General features: G+C 45.1%; 1 pseudogene; it reads right to left on the reverse strand.

The window, feature by feature from the left end:
* Window positions 1-8,692: 8,692 nt before the first annotated feature.
* Window positions 8,693-8,811, reverse strand: LOC148479071 (5S ribosomal RNA; annotated as a pseudogene).
* Between the last annotated feature and the right edge of the window lie 10,375 nt (window positions 8,812-19,186).

Here is a 19,186-nt window from a genome sequence, read left to right on the forward strand (position 1 = left end):
CATCCTATCATCCTGGCAATTTGATCTGTGCACCACTGCAACTGGAGAAACTAATTATCAGAGAGTCTGAATGCTTCTCTTCAATTATTTATCTGTAACCAGTTTACTTTGTAAGCTGGTAATGAATAGAGGTATGTTGTTACCTGATGTCGTGTTTGAGGTAATGCAGATATCCAAGCTACTAACATCATTTTTTAAAGGCACAGGACTTGATACTGCAACTGCCCAATCATGTTTCACTAAACATTGCCATTTATTAATATAAAGCAGAGAGACCATTTTGGATGTAAAATCAAATGTTTATTATCTACTTACATGAGATCATGTAAATGTTTGATAATCCTTTTTACAGGGAGTTCATAGGGTCAGTCTCAGCTCTTCTGTGCTCATCGAGATTGGTGACCCCCAAATTTAAAGTCTTGTTCCTGTCATTTGCTGTCATTGGAAGTAGTAACACATTTTGCTAATATTCAGGCTACAAATGTTCCGCAGTGCTGACAGATTCCTGTACAATAGCCCAAGTTACACAATCATGAACCCAGCAAGTGACATGAATCAATTCTGGTTTAAATGAAGCCTAAACCTATTCAAGCTTAAAAGCAAGAGCAGTCTCATGTAATTGTAAATAGCTGGAGAGTTTCAGACAACACCTTTCCTTTATGTTCTTTTTCCCAGAGCAATAAACAGTGAAATGGTGGGTTCCAGCCCATTACCTGTAGGTGGACCTCGCTGTTTATGGTTAGGTGGACTCATTTTATTTATGGCTATTCATTAGAGTAGGATACAAGGACAAACTTATTTCAAAGCACCAAGGCTGTTAAAATTACTGCTTGATGTGATGTAGAGAAAGATAAGGCTATAGATAGCTCCAATCTTTAAGAATCTGAGTTAGAGCTGGTGAAGTTTAGGCCACTGCCTTCTATTCAACTGTTGGCCATTCTACTCAACTGTTGGCCATTCACTCCTAGTTGACTAAGCTGTGTCTGGCGTCCTGTCCAATAATGGCCAAGCAACACATTCACACAACATGCTCATCAAACATCAACACATCCGCGTTAACTCCTTTCTCCTTCCATCTCAAGCTTCTTCTCGTGTCATATCTTGTCATTCAGAGAAAACAAACGTCCCTCCACTCAATTTCCAGTAACCAACTCAAAATTATTGCCTAATAACAAAACTATCTCCTCCTACCCATGTCATATCAAGATTGGACCAGATAACTCAACCCTCTCTCTTCACAGTGAAGACAGGAGCTACACTGTCACAGATGTGTGTTTTGTATTGATGTTTGTATATAGAATATATTAGTTATGCTACAGTATGCATGCATATATCTATTACTGGACACAAGATAAAGACCTCAGGAAGTAAACTGTTTTACTTATTGCTCTTTTATTCACTTTGTATCTAGGTGACGGCAATGTCTTCTTCAAAATCTCAGGCCTACAGTGATTGACGTTTTTTTCCATTTGTTCATAAACTAAACAGTTAGCACGTAGTGTAATGACGCAGTGGTTAGATTTATTGCCTCACAGTCCTGAAACCATGAGTTTAATACCCGACTAAAGCTGGCCACACACTAGATCAACTTTCAACCAACCATCCAACTGGTTGATTGGTTGGAATGAAAATCTGGTAAGGTATGGGAGTAAGTGATGATCAGCAATTTGCTCCTAAATGCCAGAAAACAGATGAAAATGGTCGTCAGACAAGTTTGTTAAATGTTTGATCTAAACAATTTGTTCACACAACAGTTTTTGTCCATTTTCTGGCATTTGGGAGCAAACTGCTGATTGTCATTTGCTTTCATACCTTAACAGATTTTCATTCCAACCAATCAACTAGTTGGCTGGTTGGATGTAAGTTGGTCTAGTGTGTGGCCAGCTTAAGGCTCTACCTGTGTGGTGTATGTATGTTACCCAAGTGTGCAGGAGTTTCCTCTAGATTCCCAGAGATGTCCACCGGTGACTTTGCAAATCCAAGTGACTGCGTATGAAGGTGCAGCTGCGGTCGCAGATCCTTCGACAATCAGACTTCTGAGCAGCCCTGAGACATCGGAGCCATGTTATCTGCGTACTGGATCGCAGACACAAGCTACGGCCTGCCCTGAAAGCTATCGTGACACGCCTACCTTTTTCTGACCACTCCCCCGTCGCCACCCCCAAATGCTAACAACCTGTGACTCACTCTGTGATGGATTCCTCTGTGTGTGCGCAATCGCAGCGCACGCACAATGTGGCTTATATACATGCGCAATGGCTAACAATCACTCAATCTGCGTATGTAGTTGTATTTGCGATCGCTGCTGAAAAATGGCCCCCTGACTGGTGTTGGGATCATGACTACATCCCTATATAGGATATGTTACTCTTATCTAGATGACTTTTAGCATTGTAGAATCCACTCCAAAGAAGTCCATAGAAAATGACGAGAAAAACTAACGTAGAGGAAGGAACACTCTTTTTTTTTTTTTTTTTCAATATGTGCTAATTATTATTGATGTTCCTTCATATTATACCCCCACCAAACTTCATGCCCAAAGAACATTTTTTAGAGTTTCTTTAGCAGTGGAATACAAGCGGACATGGTAAAGCCAAATGCAAGTGGACATTGGAATCTTGTTTTTTTTGTGTATGTGTATTTTATTTGGGGTTACCTTTTGCACTGTTATTAATTGACATAGGCTTTATAGTCAGCTTGTTTATTGTATTTCAGGAAAAGCTGCCAGCCTCTACTGTGGTCCCGCTGTACATACCCTGAGGCGACAGGTTAGGCAGCACAAGACACCGATGAGTGACTCATTTTACACAGGAAGCAGCAGCGTGCCACAGCTAGGTCACTGAGACCTCTGCAGCACCATCAATATTGTTAAACAGCCGTGTTACACTCATTAATGCCCTTTTCATGGATGAAACGTTGCATGCTCATCGGCGCTTGTAACGCACAGGGAAGTAAAGTAGAAGAAGCAGAAAGTGGTGGTTTAATTGTCTTTAAAACAGTGGGGGTCATTCAGACCCACACGCAAGTGGCAGTACGCTCGCAAGTGGGTCGATGTTCCTCACTGCGCATGCGCACGACGGAGGGCGCTCCATCGTGCGCATGCGCGAGACCCGGACTGCGACAGCCAAGCTGTCGCTCCGGGTCTCACACCAAAGGGGGCGTGCTGTCGATGGTGACTGACAGCACGCCCCCTTTGGTGGGCGTGCCAGGGGCGTGCCTGCCAGACGGAGGCGTTCCCATGGGAACGCCTACCGTCTGAAGCCGGCCCCACTGACATCACTAGTGATGTCAGTGGGAGTGATTTTGGCTCTGATAGAGCCACAATCACTCCAGGGCTTGTGGCAGGAAGACACTATCGCAGGGTCTCCGTCGCAAGTCCGATGTTCGCGATGGTCAAGACCATCGCGACCATCTTTTTGGACGCTCGTATATGCTGTGGGTGGTCACCCACAGCTATACGAGCGTCCAGGAGGACGCTCCATTTTAATGGAGGAGGGCCCTGATTCAGAGCGAGCGCTCTGGTCAGAGCGTTCGGCTCTGAATCAGGCCCAGTGGCCATACATGTGCACACTTTATTTGTTCAGCGAATTCACGCAAGATTCGCCACACAACTGCTTCAGATTAAAGCCTATGGGGCGGGAGGCACTAAAAGGAAAATGCGGCCAAAAATCCAAAAACTTTTTGTTTTTGTAACTTGGCTGCATTTTCCATATGTACCAAGCAATACATTCCAGAGCTTGGCCCTGGAGGGCAATGCCATCTTTAGATAGCGTTGCCCAATAGAAGCCTATGAGCTTCTCTTCGCATTCTGCACTGAGGGACTTCTAGGTCATAAACCCGGAAGGCCCTCTATCGCAAAGGCCAGCTATTATTGGGAGAGCTGTCCTAATCGCATTTCTATGTACATACCGCAATTATTAACGTTCTTAAGTACCTGATAAGTGTCAGGATGTACGGCATCCACAATGTGATGCTTAGTCAAACACGCTGACATTGGAGTTCTCCTCTCTGGGAGAAGCCCGGGGAGGAGAAGCAGGTGGGAGGTGTTAGGGGCCGGGGCGGATGGGTCATGTCATTAAGCCTCGCTCCTAGCGACTATGTGCCACGAACGGCGCATATTTAAATAAGGGGCATGGCCAAAATGACACGATTCTCATAAGATTGTGTCATTAGGTCCTGCCCCCTACTCGCGGGCCCGCCGGATGGAGATAAAGTACCAACCAATCAGCTCCAAACTGCCATATTTCAAACGCAGCCTGTAAAGTGGCAGTTAGGATCTGATTGGTTGGTACTTATCTTTCTCCACTTTATCTCTCTCCAAGGCTTAGTACTGTATGCACCATAGCTATATCACTATGGGTGTGATGCATGAAGCATTGCATTTTGGATGCAATGCATTCCACCAATGGTCGCATGCATACTGGCATTTAGTAACACCATATGAATGATCATTTAAGCAAAGGACAGCTCTTCCGATAAGTGCAGTTCTTTGCGGTGTGGGGACATACGGGTGTATGACCTGGGCGTCCCTCTGTGCATGCGATGCTGTCGGCCAGCGCATGCATGAGCCGCGGGGGACTCTGGGAGGGATCATATTGGATCCCTCTTGGTGGAAACTCAGGAGAGAAGCCCATAGGCTTCTATTGCTTATCGGGTCCAAGCTCTTGGTGCATATGAGCTATACAGTCAAACCTCAGAAAACCGCATATTCGGGGGTGTGACAGCATTTTTCATCATAGTGCATCCTCCCGCCCTTTATCACATAAAAATAATGGCCCTCATTCAGAGCCGTACGCTCTGAGCAGAGCGCACGCTCTGAATGAGGGCCGCCCTCCATAAAAATGGAGCGTCCTCCTGGACGCTCGTATAGCTGTGGGTCACCACCCACAGCCTATACGAGCGTGCAGTTTGATGGCCGCGATGGTCTTGACCATCGCGACCATCGAAACTGCGAGCCGGAGCCTGCGGTTGAGGTTTTCAACCGCAAGCCCCGGAGTGATTTTGGCTCTATCAGAGCCAAAATCACTCCCACTGACATCACTAGTGATGTCAGTGGGCCGGCTTCTGACGGGAGGCGTTCCCGTGGGAACGCCCCCATCAGGGAGGCATGCCCCCGGCACGTCCACCAAAGGGGGCGTGCTGTCAATCAACATCGACAGCACGCCCCCTTTGATCAGACACAACGAGCGAAGGAAAGTCCTTCGCTCGTCGCGTCTGGCGCATGCGCACGACGGAGCTCCCGCCGTCGTGCGCATGCGCAGAGCACAACATCGACCCACTTGCGAGCGGACAGCCGCTTGCGAGTGGGTCTGAATCAGGCCCAATATACGCTGTAGATTCAGAAACACATTTTACAGTGTACTGCCCATTGAATTTGCTTGGACATTACCACGCTGCACTATGGGATTTAAAGTAGCAATCTGCTTGAATCTGGAGCTTACTGTGCGTCTCCCCGAGTAATGTCAGCTCGTTTGCCTTTCAGCTTAGAATTGTCCACCAATAGGCAGCCTTACGTGCTACCTGAGGACACTGCTGTCTCCAGGAAAACAATGCTGGCGCCATTTTCCCTGCGACAGCAGTACTGCGCATGCGCGAATAACCAGGAAAAATTGCCGCCACGCCATTTTCCCAGTGATTTTTGCTGCTCTGCAGCGCTGAGCCGCCACTGCAGAGCAGCACTACGGACAAGTAAGACTAGTGGGTGCAGGGTGTGCAGTGTGGGCCCCCCTTGACCCAGGGCCGCCCCAGCACACACTGTAACCATTATAGATACGCCTCTGGGGTTAGGGCTAGGCTAAAATAAGCAAAAAACTATGTTGACGTTCTGATGTCAACTTTCAGAATGTCGACTTTTTAGTTGTTATACACCCAGGAAAAACACAACTATAAGGTATAATAACTAAGCTGTCAGGAAAAGAGAAATAGCTGGTGACTAGAGCGCTGACAGCGCTGCCAATGTGATGGAACGCCGCGGCCAATATAAGAAGATTGGCGCATATTCTCAAAAAATAAACTAATAACAGATTGGCTGCGCGATCAACATTAAAAGAAAAAAAAAAACATAAAAACACTATATACTGCAAGTTTTTCAATATTAAATAAAAAAATAAAAAATTCTCCTTGCCATAGATCCAATGATAATTATTATAATGCAACAGTAAGATGTATACAGCATGCCTCAATGCTTAACTCCTTATGTTCAAGTTGAGGATGTTTGCGTTTGCGTCTGATGAAGGTGCTTATATGGTAAAGCATCATGTTTAAAATTATAGTGCCGATCTGGTTACAATTAAACATCAAGTAACATCGATACCGTGTTGGCAAACTGTGCTCGACATAATGCTTTCAACAATGTCATTATCGACATTAGGACTGGCGCATACTTAGCAACCTCCCATCCGCAGCGACTAAAGTAGCAAGTGGGTGTAAATTCAGTATAAAACAATATAAAATTTGTCATTACATTATACCTGTCATCACTGGCATATCTATAACGGGTGCAGGGTGTGTGGAGCAGACGGGCCCCTGAGTCCAGGAGGGCCACAACGCACACCCTGCACCCATGTTTAATACCTCTCTGGTACAGGGGCAAACACAGGATTTTTATGGTGGGGGGGTTCCATATATATATATATACAGTCAGGTCCATAAATATTGGGACATTGACAGAATTTTCAGATTTTGGCCTCTATTCACCACCACAATGGTTTTGAAATGAAACAAACAAGATGTGCTTTAACTGCAGACTTTCAGATTTAATTTGAGGGTAATTACATCCAAATCGGGTGAACGGTGTAGGAATTACAACAGTTTCAATATGTGCCTCCCACTTTTTAAGGGGCCAAAAGTAATGGGACTATCAACTCAAAAGCTATTTCATGGACAGGTGTGGGCTATTCCCTCATTACTTCATTATCAATTAAGCAGGTAAAAGGTCTGGAGTTGATTCTAGGTATGACATTTGCATTTGGAATCAGTTGCTGTCAACTCTCAATATGAGATCCAAAGAGCTGTCACTATCAGTGAAGCAAGCCATCATTAGGCTGAAAAATCAAAACAAACCCATCAGAGAGATAGCAAAAACATTAGGTGTGGCCAAATCAACTGTTTGGAACATTCTTAAAAAGAAAGAACGCACCGGAGAGCTCAGCAACACCAAAAGACCCGGAAGACCACGGAAAACAACTGTGGTGGATGACAAAATAATTATTTCCCTGGTGAAGAAAAACCCCTTCACAACAGTTGGCCAAATCAAGAACACTCTCCAGGAGGTAGATGTATATGTGTCAAAGTCAACAATCAAGAGAAGACTTCACAAGAGTGAATATAGAGGGTTCACCACAAGATGCAAACCATTGGTGAGCCACAAAAACAGGAAGACCAGATTAGATTTTGCCAAACAACAGTTCTGGAACAACATCCTATGGACAGATGAGACAAAGATCAACTTGTACCAGAGTGATGTGAATAGAAGAGTATGCAGAAGGAAAGGAACTGCTCATGATCCAAAACATACCACCTCATCATTGAAGCATGGTGGTGGTAGTGTCATGGCGTGGGCATGTATGGCTGCCAATGGAACTGGTCCCCTTGTATTTATTGATGATGTGACTGCTGACTAAAGCAGCAGATTGAATTCTGAAATGTTTCGGGCAATATTATATGCTCATATTCAGTCAAATGCTTCAGAAATCATTGGACGGTGCTTCACAGTGCAGATGGACAATGACCCGAAGCATACTGCAAAAGCAACCAAAGAGTTTTTTAAGGCTAAAAAGTGGAATGTTATGCAATGGCCAAGTCAATCCCCTGACCTGAATCCGATTGAGCATGCATTTCACTTGATGAAGACAAAATTGAAGGGAAAATGCCCCAAGAACAAGCAGGAACTGAAGACATTTGCAGTAGAGGCCTGGCAGAGCATCACCAGGGATGAGTCCCAGCGTCTGGTGATGTCTATGCGTTCCAGACTTCAGGCTGTAATTGCCTGCAAAGGATTTGCAACACTGTATTAAAAAGTGAAAGTTAGATTTAGGATTGTTTAGTTTGTCCCATTACTTTTGGCCACTTAAAAAAAGGGAGGCACATATAAAAACCGTTGTAATTCCTACACCGTTCACCTGATTTGGATATAATTACCCTCAAATTAAATCTGAAAGTCTGCAGTTAAATTACATCTTGTTTGTTTCATTTCAAAGCCATTGTGGTGGTGAATAGAGGCCAAAATCTGAAAATTCTGTCAGTGTCCCAATATTTATGGACCTGACCGTATATATATATTTATATAAACACACTGTATGTATATGTAATGATATATATTATATACTGTGTATATATATATATCAATAGAAGAAGAACAGCGCCAAATTTATCCACTCTGTTCAACGTGAAATATTTTTCACAGGTGAATGTTTTATAATTAATTATATAACCATATAATAATACTTGTAACACTCCCTTGTTAAATATAAGGTGTCTGCTTGGTCAACAAAAATGGTGGCCGTGACTTAGCCACTTTAGTACAAAAATCAATCCAACAATATAGTTGACAACAAGCGCCTACTAGTGCATATACAGTGAACCAATGTAATTTGTGCAAAAAATGGTCAGGTGACTAATGCTAGTGCATAATTGTAAAACAAGACTCGGAGCCATATCACATTATATATGCCATTTATTCCCAGTCACAATTTTACTACAACGCCTGGTCTTCCTAGGTGGTCCCCCATCCAAGTACTGACCAGGCCCAATCATACTTCGCTTCCAAGATCAGGCGAGGTTGGGCATTGACATGTTGGTATGGTTGTAGGTATGTGTTCTCCTATGCATAGATTTATGGACTTTGCTCCATGAAAACTTGTAGTCAATCGCATTTTAGCTTCATCAGCTTCCATTTAATGTATGTCTTGGGTAAAAATAAATAATAGTTCTGGGGTCTAAACCCCTTCATTCTTGTTTAAGAAATATATATATGGAATTGTCTTTATTAGTCTTGAGGAAAGATAAAATGTATTATAACGCTTCCCTCATAACGTGAATCATATAAATGGAGCTATTTCGTAAATGTCATTAAACCCCATGGGAGATAGAGTATTTAGTTCAAAAATCCAGAACATTTTGCCCAAATCTCCTCCTCTCTTTAATGACATTTACGAAATTAAAACTATATCTGCGTATATATTCATACATTTATACACTTGATTTTAAGTCACTTTTTATCACTGTCCTGAATAGGGACAAGCATACTCTTTGCACAGGTTGCACGATTTTGCACAAGTTACATTGGTTCACTGTATATGCTCTAGTAGGCGCTTGTTGTCAACTATATTGTTGGATATATATATATATATATATATATATATATATATAGTGATAGGAGCACTGGAGAAGTTAGGGATGGCGTATATATGTGTCCCAGATTCCTGTAAAATGTATTTTAACCCCCAGGAAAAGTCTGTTTTACAAATAGATCCTAGTGTTGTCTTTTGGTAAAAGCCGGAGAATGGGTCCTGGGGGTGTGAATGTGAGAGAGAAGGGGGGGCTCCATCCACAGGGCCGTTTCAAGTGTTAGGCCTTCCTGCCTGAGAGCAGCCTAATTAGGAATTACACCTGGAAGTGGCTCAATATAGCTGTGTAAGAGTTTTGATGCAGTGTCTCACACACCCTGGGGAGAACAGATACTGAGGATTTGATCAGAGACACTGGGACCTTTTGAAAGTGCTGTGTTTGTGATGAGGCAGTAGGCCTAGCCACTTATAGAGAGGAAATGACCTGTCTAGTCAGTGCTCAGCCGGGCTAGGGCTTATGTTATGTTTGGGTTATTTTTTTGAGTTGCACAGTAAAAACTAGTGCCGACCAGCTTGCATGAAAATCCACGAGTGGAGTGCTGTTTCCTGGCTGCTGTGTGTAAGGAGGTGTCCACCTACCCCATGAGAGGGACTACCCTGATCATATCACAATATATATATATATATATATATATATATATGTATATTTGTATACACATGTCACATACATATATAATATACACACATATATACATAGACACAGACATATACATACACACGTACATGTTACACACGCACGCACGCACGCACGCACGCACGCACGCACACACACATATGTCACATACATTATAAAATACTTACCTTGCAGCAGATCTGATAGGGATAGGATCTAGCAGGCTGGCACCATGTTCTTAAGCCCCGCTGGGTCAATCGGGAGGGGGGCGGGGCCAAATGAGTCGATTCTAATTAATTTGTGTCCTATTGGCCCCGCCTTTTTCATATTGACCCGCGAAGGGACAGGGCTTAAGAACACGTTGCCTGCACTCCAGTATGTCAGGGGGGGTTTCTGGGTACTCAGAAACCCCCCTGCGTGCGCTACTGGGGTCAGCAGCGGTGGCACTGCACACATCAAAGGGAAATGGCGTGACGGCCATGTTCCCGGAGACCTGTTACATGTGCAGAAGACTTTGGCACAGTGACATTGACAGAATCTACTCACCTGCGCCGCACAGAGACTGCACAAGGGCCCACTTCTCTCTTAATATGCCTCTGTCTGTCATTATGAATTCTCATGTTCTGGTTCCATATTCTTTACAAAATACAAGTCTATCATCATACAGTACCTGACTAAAGGGAATCGGTATGAAATACCGCCGGCCGAATTGCCGGCGGTTCGATTCCCGGCAGCGGCAGCCTGACAGCTGAACAGATCCCGGCAGCGGCAGCCCGACAGCTGAACAGATCCCGGCAGCGGCAGCCCGACACATTGTGAGGAAATCAGTGTAAAAAAATGGCAAGTGACGTGTACTATGACGCTGCCTGTTAATTATGCACGCCTCTAAAACAGCGTTGAAACACTCAGGCACGCCTGCATTCGCATCTCCATCCCCCCGTTATTAGTGTCATGCCCCTGTTACCACCCACAAATGGCCTCTCCTGTCACTCATTACCCTGCGCTGCCTTTGCTGGGTGAGCGAGAGGGTTGCGATCGCAGTGTGTAGTTCACACATGCACAGAACGAAGCGTGCGCATGTGCGTACGCAGAACATTGGGCCGCTTGCGAACGCACAGCGTGGCTCTGAATCAGGCCCTTACTCCATACTTAATTTGTAGAGAAACAAGAAGCAGAGCTTAAAAACTTAAGGCATAGGCTGGAAGGACATTGAAAAATATTTTTAATTACGATGGAGCCAAAAGGCGTAATGGAACATTTATAACTATTTAAACTATATTGAAACTATGGTGCCATAAGAAGTGATGGAACTGTGGGCCTGAATCAGACCCGCTCGCGAGCGCTATGCGCTCGCAAGCGGGTCAGGGTGGCCCAGTGCGCATGCGCACAATGGAGCCAGCTCCGTTGTGCGCATGTGCGAGACCCGGATAGCGACGAGCAAACCTTCGCTCCGGGTCTCGTACCAAAGTGGGGGTGCTGTCGATGTTGAGTGACAGCACGCCCCCTTTGGTGGGCGGGCCGGGGGCATGGCTGCCCAAAAGGAGGCGTTCCCATGGGAACGCCCACTGTCTGTGGCCGGCTCCACTGACATCACAAGTGATGTCAGTGGGAGTGCTTTCGGCTCTGGTAGAGCCGAAAGCACTCTTGGGCTTGCGGCAACGAGACCCTACCACAAGGGTCTCGTCGCAAGCCCGATGTCAAGACCATCGCGACCATCATCATGGCCACCCGCTATAGCTGTGGGTGGTCACCAACAGCTATGCGAGCGGCCAGGAGGCCGTTCTGGAAAACCAGAGGGCTGGCCCTGATTCAGAGCAAGCGATCTGTCAGAGCATCCGGCTCTGAATCAGGCCCCGTGTTCCCATGCGTTCCAGCACAAATTAATTCCATACTTTCCTTGAACATCTGGGAAACTCATGGGTTATGAGAGTCTCTCTGAACTCCCAGGAGAGATGGTCACCTGCCCTTATCCCATCCACTTCCGAGGAGTTGTGAAAACGTAATTATTGGTGTTTTGCATCATCTACTGTAGCTCCCGCCACCTCTTAGTGATTCCACAATCTGCACCATGGCATTTCAGCAGCATGGCCTAGATGGCGTGACCTGGCCTCTGCACTTCCCCTCCAGGAATTAAGAGGGAAGAAGAAATAAAACAGGTCATTATGATTAAACCTACTTCATCAGTTTATCTTATAGGAATATTGGTAATTAACTTGTGCTACAGAAAATGAACTACAAATTGCTTTGAAATATATAGCATCTGTCTATAGATGTGGTCAGCGGCGTTTTATCCATCAATCACTCAGTGAAGAAGGCTGACATTAGACAAATGTGTCTACAGAAGATCTTCCTGGCAGGAAGAGTAAATATTATACCGAAGTCCCAGGTCAGCCGGATCGGCAGCAGTAAGATAGATTCACCATTTGTGTGGGAAAGATATTTGTTTAGACAGTTATTTAACACTTGTTTTATGTAAGGGTTGGATGAATTACATTTTGGTTATCACACCCTATGTGACCTGTTGGTCTTATTTAAGTAGACACAGACATAAACTTTCCATCAAAGTGGGACAGCAATATGCTGTTGTTTTTTACTCACCTGTATTTTTAAGTGTGCAAGCTTTATAGCAACGCAAATGCATTTAACGGATATTAAAATAGAACAGTTGTCACCGTTCCCCCCCCCAGTGTATGTCTGTATGGCCGTACTCAATCGTCCGTAATGGGCGGCCGCGATATTCAGCCCCACACTTCGTAGCAGAATATGGTACAACCAAGATTGACAATTTTCTTGTGCACTATCCGAAGTGCTGCTACCCCTCATACTCTTCGTGGCCATCACCTGCAATTGAATTGCCCCGGGCATATCTAATACAGGTTGAGTCTCCCATATCCAAAATGTTTGGGACCAGGGGTATTTTGGATATCGGAATATTCCGTATTTTGGAATATTTGCATACCATAATCAAATGTCTTGGGAATGGGACCCAAATCTAAACCCAGAATGCATTTATGTGTTATATACACCTTATACACACAGCCTGCAGGTCATTTTATACAATATTTTCAATAATTTTGTGTCTCAAACAAAGTTTGTGTACATACATGGAATCGCTTTATGTTTCATTTACACCTTATACACAAAGCCAGAAGGTAATTTTCTACAATATTTTTAATAATTTTGTGTCTTAAACAAAGTTTGTGGACATTGGGCCTGATTCAGAGCCGCTCGTAAGCGGCCGCTCGTTCGCTCCGAGCGATGTTTGCCCAACTGCGCATGCGTACGGATCGTAATACGCATGCACGAACCAGTCAGTGCGGCCGAAAATCGTTTGTTCGCTAAATAGCGAATGCCTGCTAATATGAGTGACAGGAGGAGGCGTATGTGGGTGGTAACAGGGGAAGGTGCTTGAAAACGGGGAGTGGAGATCAGAACGCAGGCGTGCTTAAAGGTCAAAACAGGCGTTTTATGGGTGTGCATAATTAATACAGCAGAATCACTGACCACGTCACTGGGTTATTTTATAGCCAGAACTGCTCGCAAATTTGTGGTAGCAAAAACTAACCACAAGAATAGCGAGCAGTTCATACGCTGGTCGATGTACTCAATTAATCTAATAAATAGCGGACATGACGTAGGATGCGAGCGGCCAGGGGGCATATTTTTCCAAAAAACGACCGCAAGTTTGGTTCGCTCGTTCAGACATAGAGGCGTGAACAGACCGCAAAGAGCGAACGGTTCATTTGAATAGCCACCCCTATTTTCTGGACGAGCGAGCGCTAATTGCGTCCGGCTCTGAATCAGGCCCATTGATCCATCAAAAAGCAAAGTTTTCACTATCTCAGTCATGCTAAAAAATTTCCATATTTAGGAGTATTCCGTATTTCGGAATATTTGGATATGGGAGACTCAACCTGCATGAAAATATAGAGAATTAGTCCATATACTGTATATGTATCCTCACAACCTAGCATTAAGTTGTCCCATTTCTAATGAGACACTCACCAACAAGAACTAAATAACAGTAAAAATTTAGATCATGTAATTAAATTTACCTCCAGAGCTGTGGGCCGTATTCAATTAGATGTGAAAAGTCGAGATCCGCGGAAAAGCCGATCCCGGCTTTTCGCGTGGAGGAAACATCTCCGTATTCAATTCCAGCTGCTTTTCGCGTACGCGGAAAGTCAATGCAATATAAAAGGTGAAAAAGATTCGCCTCTGAATAGCAGGTGAAAAAAAGTGCAACATTTTTATTTTGGGTTGCAAAGCTGGAGAACACACTCAGAACCCTTGGTACAGCCCCCCAAAGGACAATTGTGTTAAAAAAGTACTTTCATTATGGGGGTGAAAAAGTAAAAAGTTGGGGGACAAGAATAAAAAACTAGCGAAATAGAATTTTTGGGGGTCTGCAAGGATGGGTCAGGTGCATGCAAAAGGTGCGTTTTTCACGTTTTTTTTTAACTTCACTTTAGAAACTTTAAAATATGCTAGCACCCATTTTCAAGTACCCCAAATTTGGCAGGACTACTTATTTTCACTAAAAAATACTGCTTAATGCCATTCTTCACCACTTTTATAAGGACACTAATAGCAAGCAATTGTCAAAGCTTAAGTACCCAAAATAGCTTTATGAGGACTCATCTAGATTGATCCCCAATGTTAGTGCTTCTTTTTGGGGGGTTCAGGCTGATTTCCCCACTTCTGCAAGCACTTTCCGCCTGTTTCACATTCTCCGGGTGCCGTTTTCGCGTGGCTTGGATTTGAATACAGCGAATAGCAGGGGCGCACACAATAAGTTTCCGCATCCAAAACACGCAATGTCAGCGAAAACTCCGGCATGCAAAACTTTGCCGCAGGTGCAAAACTAATTGAATACGGGCCTAAGACGGCTAAAATCATGTTGTCGTTTTTATTTTTAAAATCTAAATATAACCCTTTATAGACTGACTAGATATCATCTTATATACTGTACCAGTGCTAGGCCATGAGTGTTTTTTTTCTGTAAAATTAAAATTACAAATATAGAATACAGATAACTTTTGAAAGTTCCATTATTTTTTTTCAGTATTGCTATCAGTGGCGTAACTTCATCCCAGGTGCCCGAAGATAAATGTTGGTGCCCCCCCCAAACTAAAATGTACCACCCCCCAGCACCTATGCCAGCCCCAGCTACCGCCGCCCCCCTTATGCAGTTCCTTTTATATAATGCCCCCAGTAGTGGTCCGCCTATGTAGTGCTTCCCAGTAATGGTCCCCCTTTGCAGTACATCCAGTAGTGAGCCCCCGGTAGTTGCCCCCAGTAGTGAGGCCCCTGTAGTTGCCCCCAGTAGTGAGGTCTCTCTAGTTGCCCCCAGTAGTAAGCCCCCCAGTAGTTGCCACCAGTAGTGAGACCCCTGTAGTTGCCCCCAGTAGTGAGCCCCTGTAGTTGCCCCCAGCAGTGAGGCCCCTGTAGTTACCCCCAGAGGTGAGGCCCCTGTAGTTGCCCCCAGTAGTGAGCCCCTGTAGTTGCCCTCAGTAGTGAGCCCCTGTAGTTACCCCCAGTAGTGAGGCCCCTGTAGTTACCCCCAGGGGTGAGGCCCCTGTAGTTACCCCCAGGGGTGATGCCCCTGAAGTTACCCCCAGGGGTGATGCCCCTGTAGTTACCCCCAGGGGTGAGGCCCCTGTAGTTGCCCCCAGTAGTGATGGCCCCCACCGCGCGCGCGCACTCAAAAGAAACAAACAAACAAACACTTACCTTTATCCCGGCTCCAGTGCTGCTGCCGTCCATCCCCGGCGTCCGCTCCTCGGCACTATGGGAGTGACGTCATAACGTCACTCCCATAGTACACTGCGGGACCCGGAAGACGGAGGGAGCTCTGTCCTCCGGCTACCGCCGGGGGTTTGAATAGGAGCCGGGCGCCCGCTGGTAACACACTCAGCGGGCGCCCGGCAAATGGAGGGTGCAGGAGGTGCGACCACACCCCCGGCACCCTCCATAGTTACGCCAATGGAGTTGGAGCGCCGATCAGCGGCGCTCCTTCTCCATGCAGCTCCCGGGGATTATGGAGCCAGGTGCTCCCTTCAGGGCTGACGCCCGGCGGCAAATGACTCCATTGTCTCCGGGAGTTCCGCCACTGATTGCTATTCATATACAGATTTGTCCTCACTTACTGGTAGTACGTACGCCATATGGATTGAGATGCTCCGAGACAAGTAGCGCAACACATTTGTCTTTAAATTTTGCGTCGTAGCCGAATTGCAGGCGCAGTGAAATTTCCCACTCACTCTGTACTGATTTCCATGACACAGGAATTCGTTTTACACACGTACAGAGATGCAGATGAAGCACAATGGAAGTTGGCGTTGGGAAAAGCCGCGGCCACTGCATTGTTGTAGCCAGTTACACGGATTCTGACTCCGCTGCACACAGATGTATAAGGGTCGCACATGAAATCGATCAGTGTAAGCTAGCAATGTAGTTCTGTTGCTCCCAGTTGTTTTATTTATGTGAATAATGCTGGGCATACACCATACAATTATCTGTCAGATATCTGTCCAATCTGGTTGTTTGGAATGAAAACCTGGTATGTATGGGAGCAAATGATATTCAACCATATGGTCCCAAACACTGGAAAATGTACAAAAACTTTTGTTTAAATTGGTTAAATCCATTTGATTTAACCAATTTGTCTGAACATCTATTTTTGTCTGTTTTCCGGTGCTTGTGAGCAAATGGTCATATGTAATTTGCTCCCATACATTAACGACGCTCGGTGCAGCCAAGCCGGGCTATTGGAACAACTGAAGTAATGGTAAGAATGGACAAATCTTTACCATTTTCTTAATTCCCTCTTACCTCTCAGCAGCTGTCAATGGTTACTGTACTGGTTCATTGTTCATTGTTCTATAAAAATGTGGTTGTTATATCCCAGGTTTGTAGCAGAAAATGAAATTTTTTAAGGTGCTTTTCAATTTTACTAGTTTGTGTTTCTCTTTTTTTGTGTGATAAACAGAGCAAAATACTTTAATTTGTGGAATTATGAAATAAAAGAACTATGGGCCTGATTCAGCGCCGGACGCTCTGACCAGAGCGCTTGCTCTGAATCAGGGGCCTCCTCCATGAAAATGGAGCGGCCTCCTGGCCGCTCGTATAGCTGTGGGTGACCACCCACAGCATATGCGAGCGGCCAAAAAGATGGTCGGACTTGCGACGGAGACCCTGCGGTAGGGTATCCCTGCCGCAAGCCCTGGAGTGATTTTGGCTCTATCAGAGCCCAAATCACTCCCACTGACATCACTAGTGATGTCAGTGGGGCCGGCTTCAGACGGTAGGTGTTCCCATGGCAGGCACGCCCCCGGCACGCCCACCAAAGGGGGCGTGCTGTCAATCAACATCGACAGCACGCCCCCTTTGGTGCGAGACCCGGAGCGATGGAAAGCCCGTCGCTCCCCGGGTCTCACGTATGCGCACGACGGAGCTCCCTCCGTCGTGCGCATGCGCAGTGGGGAACATCGACCCGCTTGCGAGTGTACTGCTGCTCGCGAGCGGGTCTGAATGACCCCCTATGCCCGTATTGTCGATACCCTTCCCCAGGTATGTCATTTACATGAAAGGAGGAAGGACATCAACAAGATTGCAGTTAGTTTTACAAAGCCTTTGTAGGACTAAGAACACTCATTGGATTTGGTTTAATGCTGAAGGTAAGTCAAAGCTTTTAACTTTTGTATTTATCTAGTGAAAATCACCCAAAACGACAACCGGTACTGCATTTGTAAAGAAAACTTGTTAATTTCTTCTACTATAAAATCTATAATAGCTCTCAAGGTTAAGCTGGCAATCTTACATAGCTTACTTTTTTATACCAAATAACTATTAGACCACCTAGCGACAATGCGACAAAGCGACAAATCTTATATATAAAATTCACTGGTCTGTTTGTTTGAGTGTTTGGTTATGCATTCGGACACCCTGCACCGATTGGGATGAAACCAACGTGAAGTGGTCCAGTTGGATCCTGGCCAGGTTTTACTGGATTTAGGGTCCTGGTCGGACCTCCATTTGTTGTACGCTGGGCAGAACTTTGACCTGGGGAGCCTGTTCTGAGCCTTCCACTGGATGGAGTTGGGCGAAAACTTCACAGAGTAGTAACATTGGATCCAAGAACACATACTAGGGGGTTGAGATCCAGTCGGACCTCCTGTTGGTGTACGCTGGGCAGAATTTTGACCCGGGGACGCTGGGCAGAACTTTGACCCAGTGAGCCTGTTCTGGGCCTTCCACTGGATGGATTTGGTTGAAAGCTTCACAGAAGGGTGGCAATTCATCTGGGATCCCTAATGGAATGTTTGGGGTCCTGGTCGGACCTCACAACGGAGTGCGTCGGGCAGAACTTTGACCCAGGCAGCCGGTATAGACCCGGGGAGCCTTACTGAGCCTTCCACTGGATAGATTTGAACAAAAACTCTACATAGTGGTAACATTGGATCCCAGAAGACATACTAAGGGGTTGAGTTCCTGATCAGACCTCCCATTGTTGTATGCTGGACAGAACTTTCACCCGTGGAGCCTGTTTTGGGCCTTCCACTGGATGGATTTGGATGAAAACATCAGAGTGGTAACATTGGATCCGAGAAGACATACTAGGGGGTTGAGGTCCCAGTTTGGACCTCCTGTTGGTGTACGCTAGGCAGAAATTTGAACCGGGGACACTGGGCATCACTTTGACCCAGAGAGCCTGTTCTGGGCCTTCCACTGGATGGATTTGGATGAAAACTTCACAGAGGGGCGGCAATTCATCTGGGATCCCTAATGGAATGGTTAGGGTCCTGGTCGGATCTCACGGCAGAGTGCTCCGGGCAGAACTTTGGATGAATTTGGATGACATCAGACAATGAAACTTAATAACTTGAAGATTTAAATGTCAGTTAGTATTTATATATATATATATATATATATATATATATACATAATGGTATGAAATATAAAACAAGCATTAATATACACGTTTTGTATATGTTTAATTGTCATGTAAAAAAAATAAGTATACTTTTTTGACACCTGAATTATTTTCATGAAGGTAGTTCAGTGATTTTTTTTTTATCATTATAATTTTTCTCCCTGAATAATATATAATTTACTTAAACAGAGTAAATAAATAAAAGTTATTCCCAGGAAACCTGATGCAGCATGAAAATGCAAAAAAATAGAATGAGGGGAAACTGGATCTCTGACAGTGAAACAGATAAAT

Source organism: Taudactylus pleione, unplaced genomic scaffold (assembly GCF_031769625.1).
Source record: "Taudactylus pleione unplaced genomic scaffold, aTauple2 ptg000639l, whole genome shotgun sequence".
Taxonomy (NCBI): domain Eukaryota; kingdom Metazoa; phylum Chordata; class Amphibia; order Anura; family Myobatrachidae; genus Taudactylus; species Taudactylus pleione.